Below are 12,350 nucleotides of genomic sequence, written 5' to 3' on the forward strand. Positions count from 1 at the left end.
TGACATTTTCCTGCTTTTTACTCTCATTTTGCACTGGATCCAACAAATTATGTAGTTGGCCTTAGATAAGAGTAGTAAACTATTCTTTGTCTCACCCATGAGATTCATACCTTCTTCCAGCATCCATGAAACTGTGGGTGAAATCCCAGACCAATCACTGTCCTTGACACACTGTCTTTTGCTTTTCCTTCTGCTCAACTGGCCCATCTTCTTTGTCTCTTACTCCAATTCTTTCTTTTCTTCTTAATGCCAGGGTGCCCCAAGGCTCCTTATTCTGAACCACCATCTACCCAATCAACCAAACCTCCATCACTTTTTTTCTCTATCTGCACTCACTTCCTTAGTGATCTCTGCTAAGTTCATGGTTTTACATTCCATCTGTATGCTTAGTATTCCCAAATTTTATCTCCAGCCTGATTTATAAATCAAAATCTACACATCCAGATAGAACTGCTGATTTTACCCTAAGAACAGAACCACTTATAGTCTTCCCAATTCACTTGAAGGTATCCCATCCTTGCAGTTACTCAAATCAGAATCTCCATTCATCTTCTGTTCATCTCTTCCCTCACATTCTACATCAATCTATCTGTTGACTCCACATTAAAAGGGGACTATGGTTCAGCCACTTATCACTGCTATAGCTACCAGCCTGGTCAAAAACCATCTTTCTCCCCTCCACACTATCAAAGCCTCCTAACTGGTTTCTTAAACCTCTATTCTCCCATGGTCTTCTTCCCAACACAGCATCCAGAATGATTTTGAACAATTTATGTCAGATCATTTGCTCCTGTGTTTAGAAATATACAATGGCACCTTAGTCCACTGAAAATAGAGCCCAGGTGGACATGCTCTGGCCTCTTCTCCTATGCTAACTTCATTTCAGCACCAATACCCTCTTTGTTGTTCCTCAAACAATACAGACATTCTCCTATCTTAGTCCTTTTATATTAACTATGTCTTCTGCCTGGAACTCTGTTTCTCCAAATAACCTTCCTCACCTAGTCTGACTTCCTTACCTTAGTCTTTACTCAAATTCACCTTTTGAATAAGCTGTTCCTAATAATGGCAACCTTCATCCCCTGCAATCTTCCGTCCTATTAACCCTGCTCATATTCTAGTGATCTATTTATTTATTTTTTATTATGTTTATTTTCTTTCTTCCATGCTAGAATGTAAGCTGCCTGAGTACAGAAACTTTGTCGGTTTTGCTCACTGGTGTATTCCCAGCACAGTGCCAGGACAGTGCTTGGCATATGATAGAGGCTTCATAAACATTTGCTGAACAAGTGAGCAGAACTTCTATGTGACCTGGATTGCCAACATGTCCCTTCATAAAAGTTGTGGATGTGCTTTCACCTGGCATTCCACATTGGTTGATAACCTTGGATCACTTGCAGTGAAAATTTCTTGGCAGTTTAAAGGCAAACCCTAAATCCAGATTAGTATAGCCATGTGATACAAATTCTCAGGGAAGGTATCTCTCATGTCACTTAAAGCCCAGATGAGACAGACACATTTCTTTATTATCTCCCTTTGATGGAATTCCCTTTGGGGAAATTTTTCTTACGATATTCTTTCAATGAGTGTGTGGCCCTTGAGTGTGCCAGCTCTATGAAGACTCAATTTTAACCCTCTGCTGCCTGGTCATTAACACCAACCCAACCGGTCACATACAGAAAATGACTCCAGGGCTTCCAGGGTTCTAAGAACAGTTTCCAACACTTTCTTCCTCAGCTTTCTTTCCAAATCTGGCTATTTTTGTGGTTTCTGGTGTTTTCTCTTATTTTCCTTTTAATTAAGTGATACAGTGATACCTTCCAATTATGTTTATTTTGATTTGTTCACCATTTATTTTTTTAACATGATTTTATTTTTTTTTTAATTTTTTTAAATGTTTATTTATTTTTGAGACAGAGAGAGACAGAGCATGAACAGGGGAGGGAGGGGCAGAGAGAGAGGGAGACACAGAATCTGAAACGGGCTCCAGGCTCTGAGCTGTCAGCACAGAGCCCGACGCTAGGCTCGAACTCACAGACCGTGAGATCATGACCTGAGCCGAAGTCGGACGCTTAACCGACTGAGCCACCCAGGCGTCCCGATTTTATTTTTTTTTTAAATATGATTTTGTTTTTTAAATTTTTTAAGTTTATTTACTTTTGTTTTTTATTTTTTTTTCATATTTATTCTTGAGAGAGAGAGAGAGAGAGAGAGAGAGACAGAGCATGAGTGGGGGAGGGGCAGAGAGAAAGAGGGAGACACAGAATTTGAAACTGGCTCCAGGCTCCAACCTATCAGCACAGAGCCTGATGCAGGGATTGAACTAATGAACTGTGAGATCATGACCTGAGCCAAAGTCAGACACTTAACCTGCTGAGCCACCAGGCACCCCTAAGTTTATTTATTTTGAGAGAGAGAGAGAGCATGAGAAGGGGGTGGGGGGAGAGAGAGAGAATCCCAAACAGGCTCTGCGATGCCAGCACAGAGCATGAGGCAGAGCTCCAACCCACGAACTACGAGACCATGACCTGAGCAAAAAACCAAGAGTCAGACACTTAACCGATTGAGCCACCCAGGTGCCCCATGTTCACCATTTCTAATGGTTTTATACTGAGATTTCTTTAGAATTTCAAGTCAACCAAATTGCTGACCACAGAGCCCCCATCCCATCATCAATCCTCTTGAGGCTTGCTTCCAATCTCCAGCCTGATCCCAGAAAGGATGCCCAATGACCTCCAAAGGGCACATCTTTTGTCCTCATCTGACTCAATACTTGGGGAGCTTATAGAATGGCTGCAATTGGCTATTCAGCTCAGGGCTCCTGTACTTCCCTGGGCCATGTATATTTCAATGTTCGACTGCCTCAGATATGTCCCTGTTCGCTCCTTGCGTCTTCCTCTCTTCTGTGGTGACCTCATCCATCCCTAAGATATTTAACAAAAGCTTTAGCTAATGACTCCCTGTTTTTATCTGCAAACCAGCAGATTGAGCACTGATTTCCTTTGAGCACTGATTCCTTATCCAACGATTCTTTTGACAGCTTTATCGGTAGTACCTTGTCATCTTTACTCTTTCTCTTTCCTTATTCCTAGTTTAATTCCAGGGCTCAACCTAACTGCCTTGGATCAGAATTGTAGGAGGCAAGGCCCAGCACTGGTAATTTTAAAAGTTCCATTTGTGATTCTTATTTTTGTATGTAATTAGTCTTTACACCATGAGTTCATATTCTGATCACTATTTTGACTTATAATTACACAGAATCCTTTCACTTCATTAAAATCAGTAAACTCTGTTTCCTAACATCAACAGTCTAAATTTAGAAAGCATGCACATGTGTACTGAAATGCAGGCATATGGATGGCTCCCACCCTGTGCTGCCATGGAGAGTTGAGTCTGTGCTGGGTGAGTTGCAAGAACACAATCTTCCCACTTGCTTCTGAGATTCTAGTGGATGCCAATACATCCTGCTGCAAACCGCTTCCAGCAGTCTCAACAAAAACCACCAACTCTCTGTCAGTAGCTAACATGACAATATGAAGACATGGGTCAGGGCTCTAGGATCACAGCTTTCTGGTGGTGCTTCAGCACAGGTGTCCGAGAACTGTCTCAGAACATGGATGCCCTGCCTTCTTCCAGGTTCTGATGCTATAAATAACTGTGGCCATCAACCCAATAGACATTGTTACCTTCAACATCACACTGATGAGCTGTTCAGTAAATGAAGAAAAGAAATGAATATTTCAGAATACTTAGTACATGTTAACTTTGCTTGCTGTTTATATCATTTCATAAAGGGTCTTTTTATATTATACAGTGTATTCATACAGTGGTGTATTCATATAGTGTATTTACACAGAAATCCAGCATTTTCGTAATATTCAGACATTCTCGTATAATCTATTTCTTTAAGCCATTGTGTGCTGGTTGTGCTTATTTTAATTCTTCTAATATCTGCTTTTGGTAAATGTAAACAGATGTTTCTAATTATTCCCTTTCAGTACTTATGCCTGCAAATCATGAATACACAGGGAAGATTTAGGATTCATGAAGAGAAGGTGAAATATATGGTGCCAACAGAAGTCGGCAAAGGATGATTTTGATTGTTAAAATGCCCATATTTTGCTTTGGAAGTTGGTAAATAAGCAAGAACTATTCAATTATTGAAAAACAGAGCATTGTTGTAAGAAAGCAAGCACACTCCCTCAGCTGGCAGTTGTGGTCCTGGTAAACTTCAACATAGTATCTGACACTATTCATATGCAAATGAGTTCAAAAGAGTCATCAAGCAGCGCTGTGGACCAGCCAAGAGAGCTCTAGCCATTGAAAACAAACTTTTACATAGCATCCAGATGGTGATTTAAAGTAGCAAAATGTCTCTATTCACCAAGGCGCTGTTTAGAACATCAACTATCAAGTTAATTGTACATTTTCCTGATTTTGTGAGTAATGTTGGATATTAAAATACAGGTTTTCCATATGTGACTTGCCTCATGTTGGATAGCAGCTAGAGACTATTTTTAGTATGAGAACAATAATAATTTCAAGTGTCCTTTGTGTTTCTCTATCTCTTGCAGGCTGTCTCAGAATCTGCACAGCTAGGATTTAGTCACAGTGCCACTGATTACACAGCTTGTAGACACATTTTTTTTCCCTTCCCATGAATTTGGAATTGTGCATGCCAGACTCAGTTTTAACACAACCAAAGTTGTCAATTAATTAACTGCTGTGTTAATTAGAATTAGAGCTTATAATTTATAACCAGCAATATAATTAACAGCTGGTAATTTAATCAGTCATGATTCACTTGCTTTATATTCACCTTTAACACTGTGAAACTGTTGGCACTTAAAACGTATAGGGTGGGATGTCACAAAAGCTGCAATATTTTTTGTTGTCTACTGCTATGCGCCTACTGAAAATGTAACCCCACATCCTAAAAAGGCCATTTGTGTGAGGTTAAATGAAACGTTACTGTGAGTGACAAAACCTGCAATGATCTTTAGACTTACTTACAGCCTTTATAGCCATTATCAAATTTACTTTTATGCATGACAACCTGTGATGATCTGTAGTGATTTGACAACAGTGCAGGACACGAGCCAGAGAAATAATGTCTGGAACTTCATCACTGTTCCATGATGACGGAACATGTTGACTTTTCAGACCTGAGGCAAATGTTAGGAGGTTCTGTAGAACAGCTTGACAGAGCTGCTCCAGGCACCTTACTTCTCAGGGATGCCCTCTCTCTGGGACAGGCTGGATGAAGGTGAGAGAGTAAGGAAGGAGAATAGTGGATTGACTGGTGTAGCTGAGATTCAAAGATTATGCCAGGGAACAGAACACTGGAATACAGGGTCAGCATGTCCTATGGAATACAAACTCAGGGTCAGAATTAAGGTTCCCAGCATTGTACTTTGCCCCTCAGCTATCCATGATTAACTCCCTGGACCTGAGAGGGAGCTTACATCTGCTCTGGTCAGTTTAATTAACACAGGTAAGTCACACTTGACATGTCAAGGGGTGGATGATGATTTCCCAGTCACACCAGTCTATCTACCAGTTTATGGCTGGGCCAGTGCAGGTGCAGCTGGGCTTCCCTGGATGACAAAGGAGAGGTGACAGCAAGATACATACACAGTTGTGGTGTTCTGAAGTAATGAAGTAGCACTAAGAATAAAGAACAAGGAATGCACACATGCACATGCACCCACAAAAACACACTAATATATGTGTGGGTATGTATGTAAATATAAATACACACAAATAGGCAATTCAAAAATCATGGGAAGGAAAATGTGTCTATAAGCCATGACTATTCAGCTAAAGAATTTATCTATAAGCAGCACAGAGGCTGAATCCTAGCTGTGCAGCCGAGAAAGCTGAGAAAGACTGTAAAGGAATGAGAAACATAAAGAACACTTTGAATTATTGTGCTCACTCTAAATAGAGTCTAGCTGATATCCTATATCTATATCTATTTACCTATCTTTCTGAATATATGTATTTGCATATATATGTGCATACACACACATTAAGGCGGTAATAGATAGCTGTATCAATATATAATTTTTAAATATTGTGGGTTGCTGCAAAAAAGATTATCAGTTAGTCAATGGCCAGGTACTTATTAATTCAATTCATTTATTCATGGACTTAGTCATTCAGTCTTTGTATTCATTCAGTCATTCAACTCTTTCTATTCATTTATTTATTACATTTGCCTAACTAAGCTTATAAGAGGAATACTTGTTATGGGTTCACTCTACAAGATGTGTAACACTTTTATTTAGACCCTCTGTTCAAGCCCCATCTTTTCTCCCATCAAAGTCTTTTAAAGGTCCATCTTTTCCTTTCTTTCTTCCCCCCACCCTCATCATCACCTCTAGGCAGAGCAGTGTACCATTTCTCCCTGCTTCAAGCTAGGTCCTCTTGCCCACTTGTTAAAATAGTCTCCAGTCCTTGTGGTCAAACCTACCTCACTCTGTGTTTGCATCTGTGGCAGCACAGAGGAATGTATCTGCAGCCTAGCCGCAGACTCTCCTTTCCTGAGAAGTTCCATACATGCTCTGGTCCTGGCCAGGACCCGAGACTCCAGGCCTTCATGCCCTCACTTCCTTGTATCCCTCAGTCTGTGTTTCTAGGGCTCCAACAGGTGGATCTTGAAAGGGTGACATCTCCTGCAACTGAAAATAAACCTGATACTGGGATCATCATTGCTTGAGCCAAAACCCTGCTCTTCTCAAGCAGCTAAGTGTTCTTCCTGCACAACACATGAGCTATAAACTTTGGCTGGTCCACACTAGATTTGCAGTTGATTTCCCAACTGTACCAATATGGCCAGATTGTCTGATTCCCTCTGTATTGCACTGGTCCTCTCCACAGTTGGCTCTTCATATTTTCACCATCTTATAAGATTTTCCTACTCCATCTCATCTTTCTGCAAAGAACACTAAAGTGACACATCCACCATGGAAACTTCTTGGACTCTCCTCCACTGTAGACTCAGTCAGATCCTCACCTAAATAAGGAGGTTGTCCCTGATGACTACCAACTTTACTAAGATTTCACAATTCTCTGAAGGCCATATATAAAAGTTTACCAAGTACTTGCTATCTACTTGCTTCATGAAAACTCCATGCATCCATTCTGGGTTTTGGGAGAAAAGCAATATATGATTGCTAAAATATAGCCACAGGGAAAACAGAAAAGCAAACAATGCAAAGGACAAGGAGCAATCAGAAATGGACAATCCATTTGGAGCACATCCACTAAGTAACCTGAAATCCTCAGGGACAGTCACTTATTAGAGCAAACTAAAAATAACAGCCATGGGCATTAGCCAAAATGCAGTCTTCAGGCACCTGGGTGGCTCAGTCGGTTAAGCATCCGACTTCTTCGGCTCAGGTCATGATCTCACGGTTCGTGGCTTCGAGCCCCGCATTGGGCTCTGTGCTGACAGCTCAGAGCCTGGAGCCTGTTTCAGATTCTGTGTCTCCCTCTCTCTCTGCCCCTCCCCCACTCGCACTCTGTCTCTCTCTGTCTCAAAAATAAACATTAAAAAAATTTAAAAAAAACAAAAAAACAAAATGCAATCTTCATCTGTAGGTAGGAGCAACTTTCTTCTTGTGGTGTCTTCAGACTCCCTCACCGTACACTGAGGTCAATGTCATTAGCATTTGCATTCCCTCTGAGCATGAGTACATGACAGAACCAATATGCAACTCAAAATAAATCCCCTAGGTTTAAGGATGGCCGTGTGTGTGTGTGTGTGTGTGTGTGTGTGTGTGTGTGTGTTGTGGAGATTAACTCCACAGGTTTTTACCTGGGATTAGCCCTATGGGTGACCTTTTTAAGCCTTTGTTACTTTTTCATGTATTTATCTAATAAACATTACTGATGACCATCTATATGCATTGCCAATCCACAGAAGAGGGAATTCAAAGTGAAATAAGATATTGTCAGTATTCAATATGAGTAGGTCCTTAAAAAAGGGGGGAAATTTGGGCATAGATACCACACAGGGAGCACAGCTGTGCACATGAAGGCAGAAATTGGGGTCATGCATCTACAAACCAGGAAACCCAAAGATGACCAGTAAACTACCACAAACTAAGAGAAAGGCCTGGAACAGACTCTCTCACAGCCCTCAGAGGGACCCAACCCTACTGACATCTTAATCTTGAACTTCTAGACTCCAGAACTGTGAGAAAATAAACTTCTGTTGTTTAAGCCACCTGGTCTGTGGTACTTTATAATGGCAACCCTAGCAAACTAACATACTGCCACAGCCATGATGGGTGGTGGTGATGGCAACAGAAAGTCATGAATTCTGTTAATAGCTATTATACAAAAAAAAAAAAAAAAAAAAAAGATAAAGAATGCTGGTGACGATGTGCAGAAAAGGGAACCTTCATGTTCTGTTAGTGGGAATGTAAATTGGTACAGCCACTGAAAATGAAAGGGGGTTCCTCCAAAAATTAAAAATAAAACCATATGATCCAGCAGTTCCACTTCTGAAAATACATCCAGAGAGGATGACATTATGTTCATTGAAGCATTATTTATAATAGCCAAGACATAGAAACAACTTAAGTTGTTGTCATCAAAAGATGAATGGGGGCGCCTGGGTGGCTCAGTGAGTTAAGTGTCTGACTTCTGCTCAGGTCATGGTCTTGCGATTTGTGAGTTTGAACCCCGCGTCCTCGGGCTCTATGCTGACAGCTCAGATCCTGGATCCTGCTTCAGATTCTGTGTCTCCCCTTCTCTCTGCCCCTTCCATGCTCATGCTATGTCTCTCTCTGTTTTTCAATAATAAATAAACGTAAAAAAAATAAAAAAAGATGAGTGAATAAAGAAAATGCATATATATATATATATATATATATATATATATCTCATATCACATATATATGTATGATACACACACATACACACACACACATACTGGAATATTACTAATCTATAAAAAGAAAGATATTCTGCCATTTCAGGCCACATGAATGGACTTTGAGAGCATATAATGCATTATGCCAAGACAGAGAAAAACAAATACTCTATTTTCCACTTATATATGGAATCTAGAAAAGCTGAACTCATAGAGAGTAGATTGGTGGTGTGGTTGAAGGGTAGAGAAAATGGGGAGATGTTGGACAAAGTGTACAAATTTCCACTTATAAGATGAATAAGTTCTGGGCATCAGAAGTGTAGCATGATCGGGGCGCCAGGGTGGCTCAGTCGGTTAAGCGTCCGACTTCAGCTCAGGTCACGATCTCACAGTCTTTGGGTTCAAGCCCCGGGTCAGGTTCTGTGCTGACAGCTCAGAGCCTGGAGCCTGCTTCGGATTCTGTGTCTCCCTCTCTCTCTGCCCCTCCCCGACTCATGCTCTGTCTCTCTCTGTCTCAAAAATAAATAAAAACATTAAAAAAAAAGAAGTGTAGCATGATGAGGATAATTAATAGTTAATGATATTGTAGTATATACTTGAAAGTTATGAGAGTAGAACTTTAACGTTCTCACCATAACAACAATAAACAACAAAACTGTGATTATGTGAGGTGAAGGATGTGTTAACTAACCTTACTATAGCAAACATTTTCCAATATACACATTTATCAAATAATCACGTTATACAACTTAAACTTATATAATGTTATATTGGTAAAAAAAGAAAAAAAATTCACATTTTTAAATAGATGAAATGTCTGTTCCCCTGAAAAAGAAAGACATGAATATGTTTGGAAGAAATTTAGGCAATGAGACAACAATGTCCCCATGATGGTGTGTACATGGTGAGGAAAGGAAGCACTAAGTAAGAGGCAGGCTGATAGCTAGAGTAATTCTATCTCATCAGTATGTGACAGAGTCTCAATGAAAATTTTAATTTATAGATTTGTACTAAAATTAGACAATAAGATATAAAGAGAAAATTAAAAACACCTCTAATATCTCCAATTAAAAGTCACCCTTGTTCCTGTTCTGATACATAGGCTTTAAGTTGTTCTGGTCTGGGGTGTGTGTGTGTGTGTGTGTGTGTGTACCTAGACATAATTACTTGTTAACAGAAATTAAACTTTCCTTTATATGCCTGATATATATATATATATATATATATATATATATATATATATTCATGCCTGATATTTTAATTAAGAAGACATTTAAAATTTATTTCCACACTTCAATATTACCCTATCAAATAATGAGATCTATTTTTAATAGTGAGATATAATTTATATACCAAGAAATTCACCTGTTTTAAGGGTGCAATTAAATAATTTTTATTAAATTTTCAGAGTTCACCACAGTTTAAATGTAGAGCATATCCATCATTCCAAAAATAAACTATATGTCTATTTGTAGTGACTCTCCATTACACTATTATAACCCTAAGCAACCACTAATCTACTTTCTGCTGTATAGATTTGACTCTCCCAGACATTTCATATAAATGGAACCATATAGTGAGTATCATTTTGTACCTGGCTTCCTTCACTTAACATGATATTCTTGATACACATTTATGTTGGAGCATATGTTAGGGCTTCATTTCTTTCCAGTACCAAATATTTATTACATAGTATGAATCTAAACCAGTTTGTTCATGCATTTATCAATTAGTGAACATTTGGGTACTTGAGTACTCACTTTTTGAAAATTATGAATAATGCTGTTATTCATATACACGTCTTTTGTGGGCAAACATTTTCACTTCTGTTGGATATATACCTAGGAGTGGAATTGCTGGGTCATATGGTAACTACCCTAAGAAACTGTCCAATTGTTTTTCCAAAGTAATTGTATCAGTTTAAAGTCACCCCAGCAATATGAGCGTTCTGAGTTTTCCACATCCTTGAAAAGACTTGCTATTTTCTTTGTTACTATGGTCATCCTAGTACTTATGAAATGGTATCTCATTTTGGTTTTAATTTGTCTTTCCCTTTTATTTTGCTTTTTTGTCATTCATTTAACATTTTTGAGAGAAATATCTGTTAAGAATCTTTGCCAATCTTTGTGTTTTTCTTATTATGTTTCAAGAGTTCTTTATGTGGTCTAAACATAAGTCCTATGTCAGTTATATGCTTTGCAAATATTGTCTCCATGGCTGTGGATTGTTTTCCATTCTCTTAACAATATTTTGAAGAGTTAGCAATATTTTGAAGAGCTAAAATTTTAAATTTTGACAAAATCCAAATGATTAATATATTTTGTCTTTTTTTTTTTATCATTTGGACTTTCGATGTCACATCTAAAAAATTTTTACTGAATCTAAGATCAGGACTGTTAGTCCCACTTTAACTTCTCTGTTTTATAAATGTATCTGTTACACTGAAACTCACTTTGAGTCTGTTTTTGTGTGCAGATCATGTATGTATAAATTTGTTTGTCAAAGAAAGAAAAAAAGGTCACTCATTCCTGGTAAAGAGAAGTGCAGTACAAAGGCTGGGCATTCTACAGAAGAGTATAATTTGAATTCGGGAATGCAATCTATAGGGTAAACTAAAGAGGCAGCCATTCTCAAGAGATGAAACCCAGACCAAGCCGGGAGCAGAGGCTGCAAGGAAAGGCAGGATCCCAAAACTGTGCATGTTTGGTCAGCACCAGGGCTGTGCAAAGAAACCCAGGAATACAGCTGCCTTTCATGGTTCTAGTTAGGGAACCCTGAGAAACCACTTATCCAAAATGAGACTAAGGGTGGCTATGTCAGGAAGTAGATAAATCAGAAAAGGAGAAAAAGATTTTTTTTTAATTGTGGTAAAAACACATAACACATAAAACACACAAAAGACATATAACACACAAAAAAATTACCAGCTTATTTTCACAATATATATGTGTATCAAATCATCACATTGTACATATTAAACTTACACAATACTGTATATCAATATGTCTCAATAAAGCTGGAAAACATTTCCAGATTAACAGTTTCTAAGTGTACACTTCAGTGGTATTAAGTATATCCACACTGCTGTGCAACCATCACCACCATCCATTTCCAGAACTCCTTTCATCTTGCAGGACTGAAACTCTGTACCCATTAAACACTAATTCTTCATTCCTCCCTCCTTCCAAACCCTGGCAGCCACCATTCTACTTTCTGTCTCTATGAACTTGACTACTCTAGGTACCTCATATAAGTGGAATCATACATTATTTGTCCTTTTGTGATTGGCTTATTTTACTCAGCATTATGTCCTCCAGGTTCATCCATGTTGTAGCAAGTATCAGAATTTCCTTCTCTTTTGAGACTGAATAATAGTTCACTGTAAAGATGTTCATAGAAATTTGGAAGTGCAGTGGGGCAAGGCAGTGAGGAGCCATAAGTGTGATGTGAAAGGAAGAGTCTAAAG

The 12,350-nt window shown here is 38.8% G+C and overlaps 1 protein-coding gene across 3 annotated transcripts in view; it reads right to left on the minus strand.

Annotated features, from left to right (window-relative positions):
• Positions 1–12,350, minus strand: part of GABRB3 (gamma-aminobutyric acid type A receptor subunit beta3) — a 451,589-nt gene that overhangs the window by 80,618 nt on the left and 358,621 nt on the right. The gene's annotated exons all lie outside the window — the stretch shown is intronic.

This window comes from Panthera pardus, unplaced genomic scaffold, assembly GCF_024362965.1.
Source record: "Panthera pardus isolate Hobbes unplaced genomic scaffold, ASM2436296v1 HiC_scaffold_24, whole genome shotgun sequence".
In the NCBI taxonomy this organism is placed as follows: Eukaryota; Metazoa; Chordata; class Mammalia; order Carnivora; family Felidae; genus Panthera; species Panthera pardus.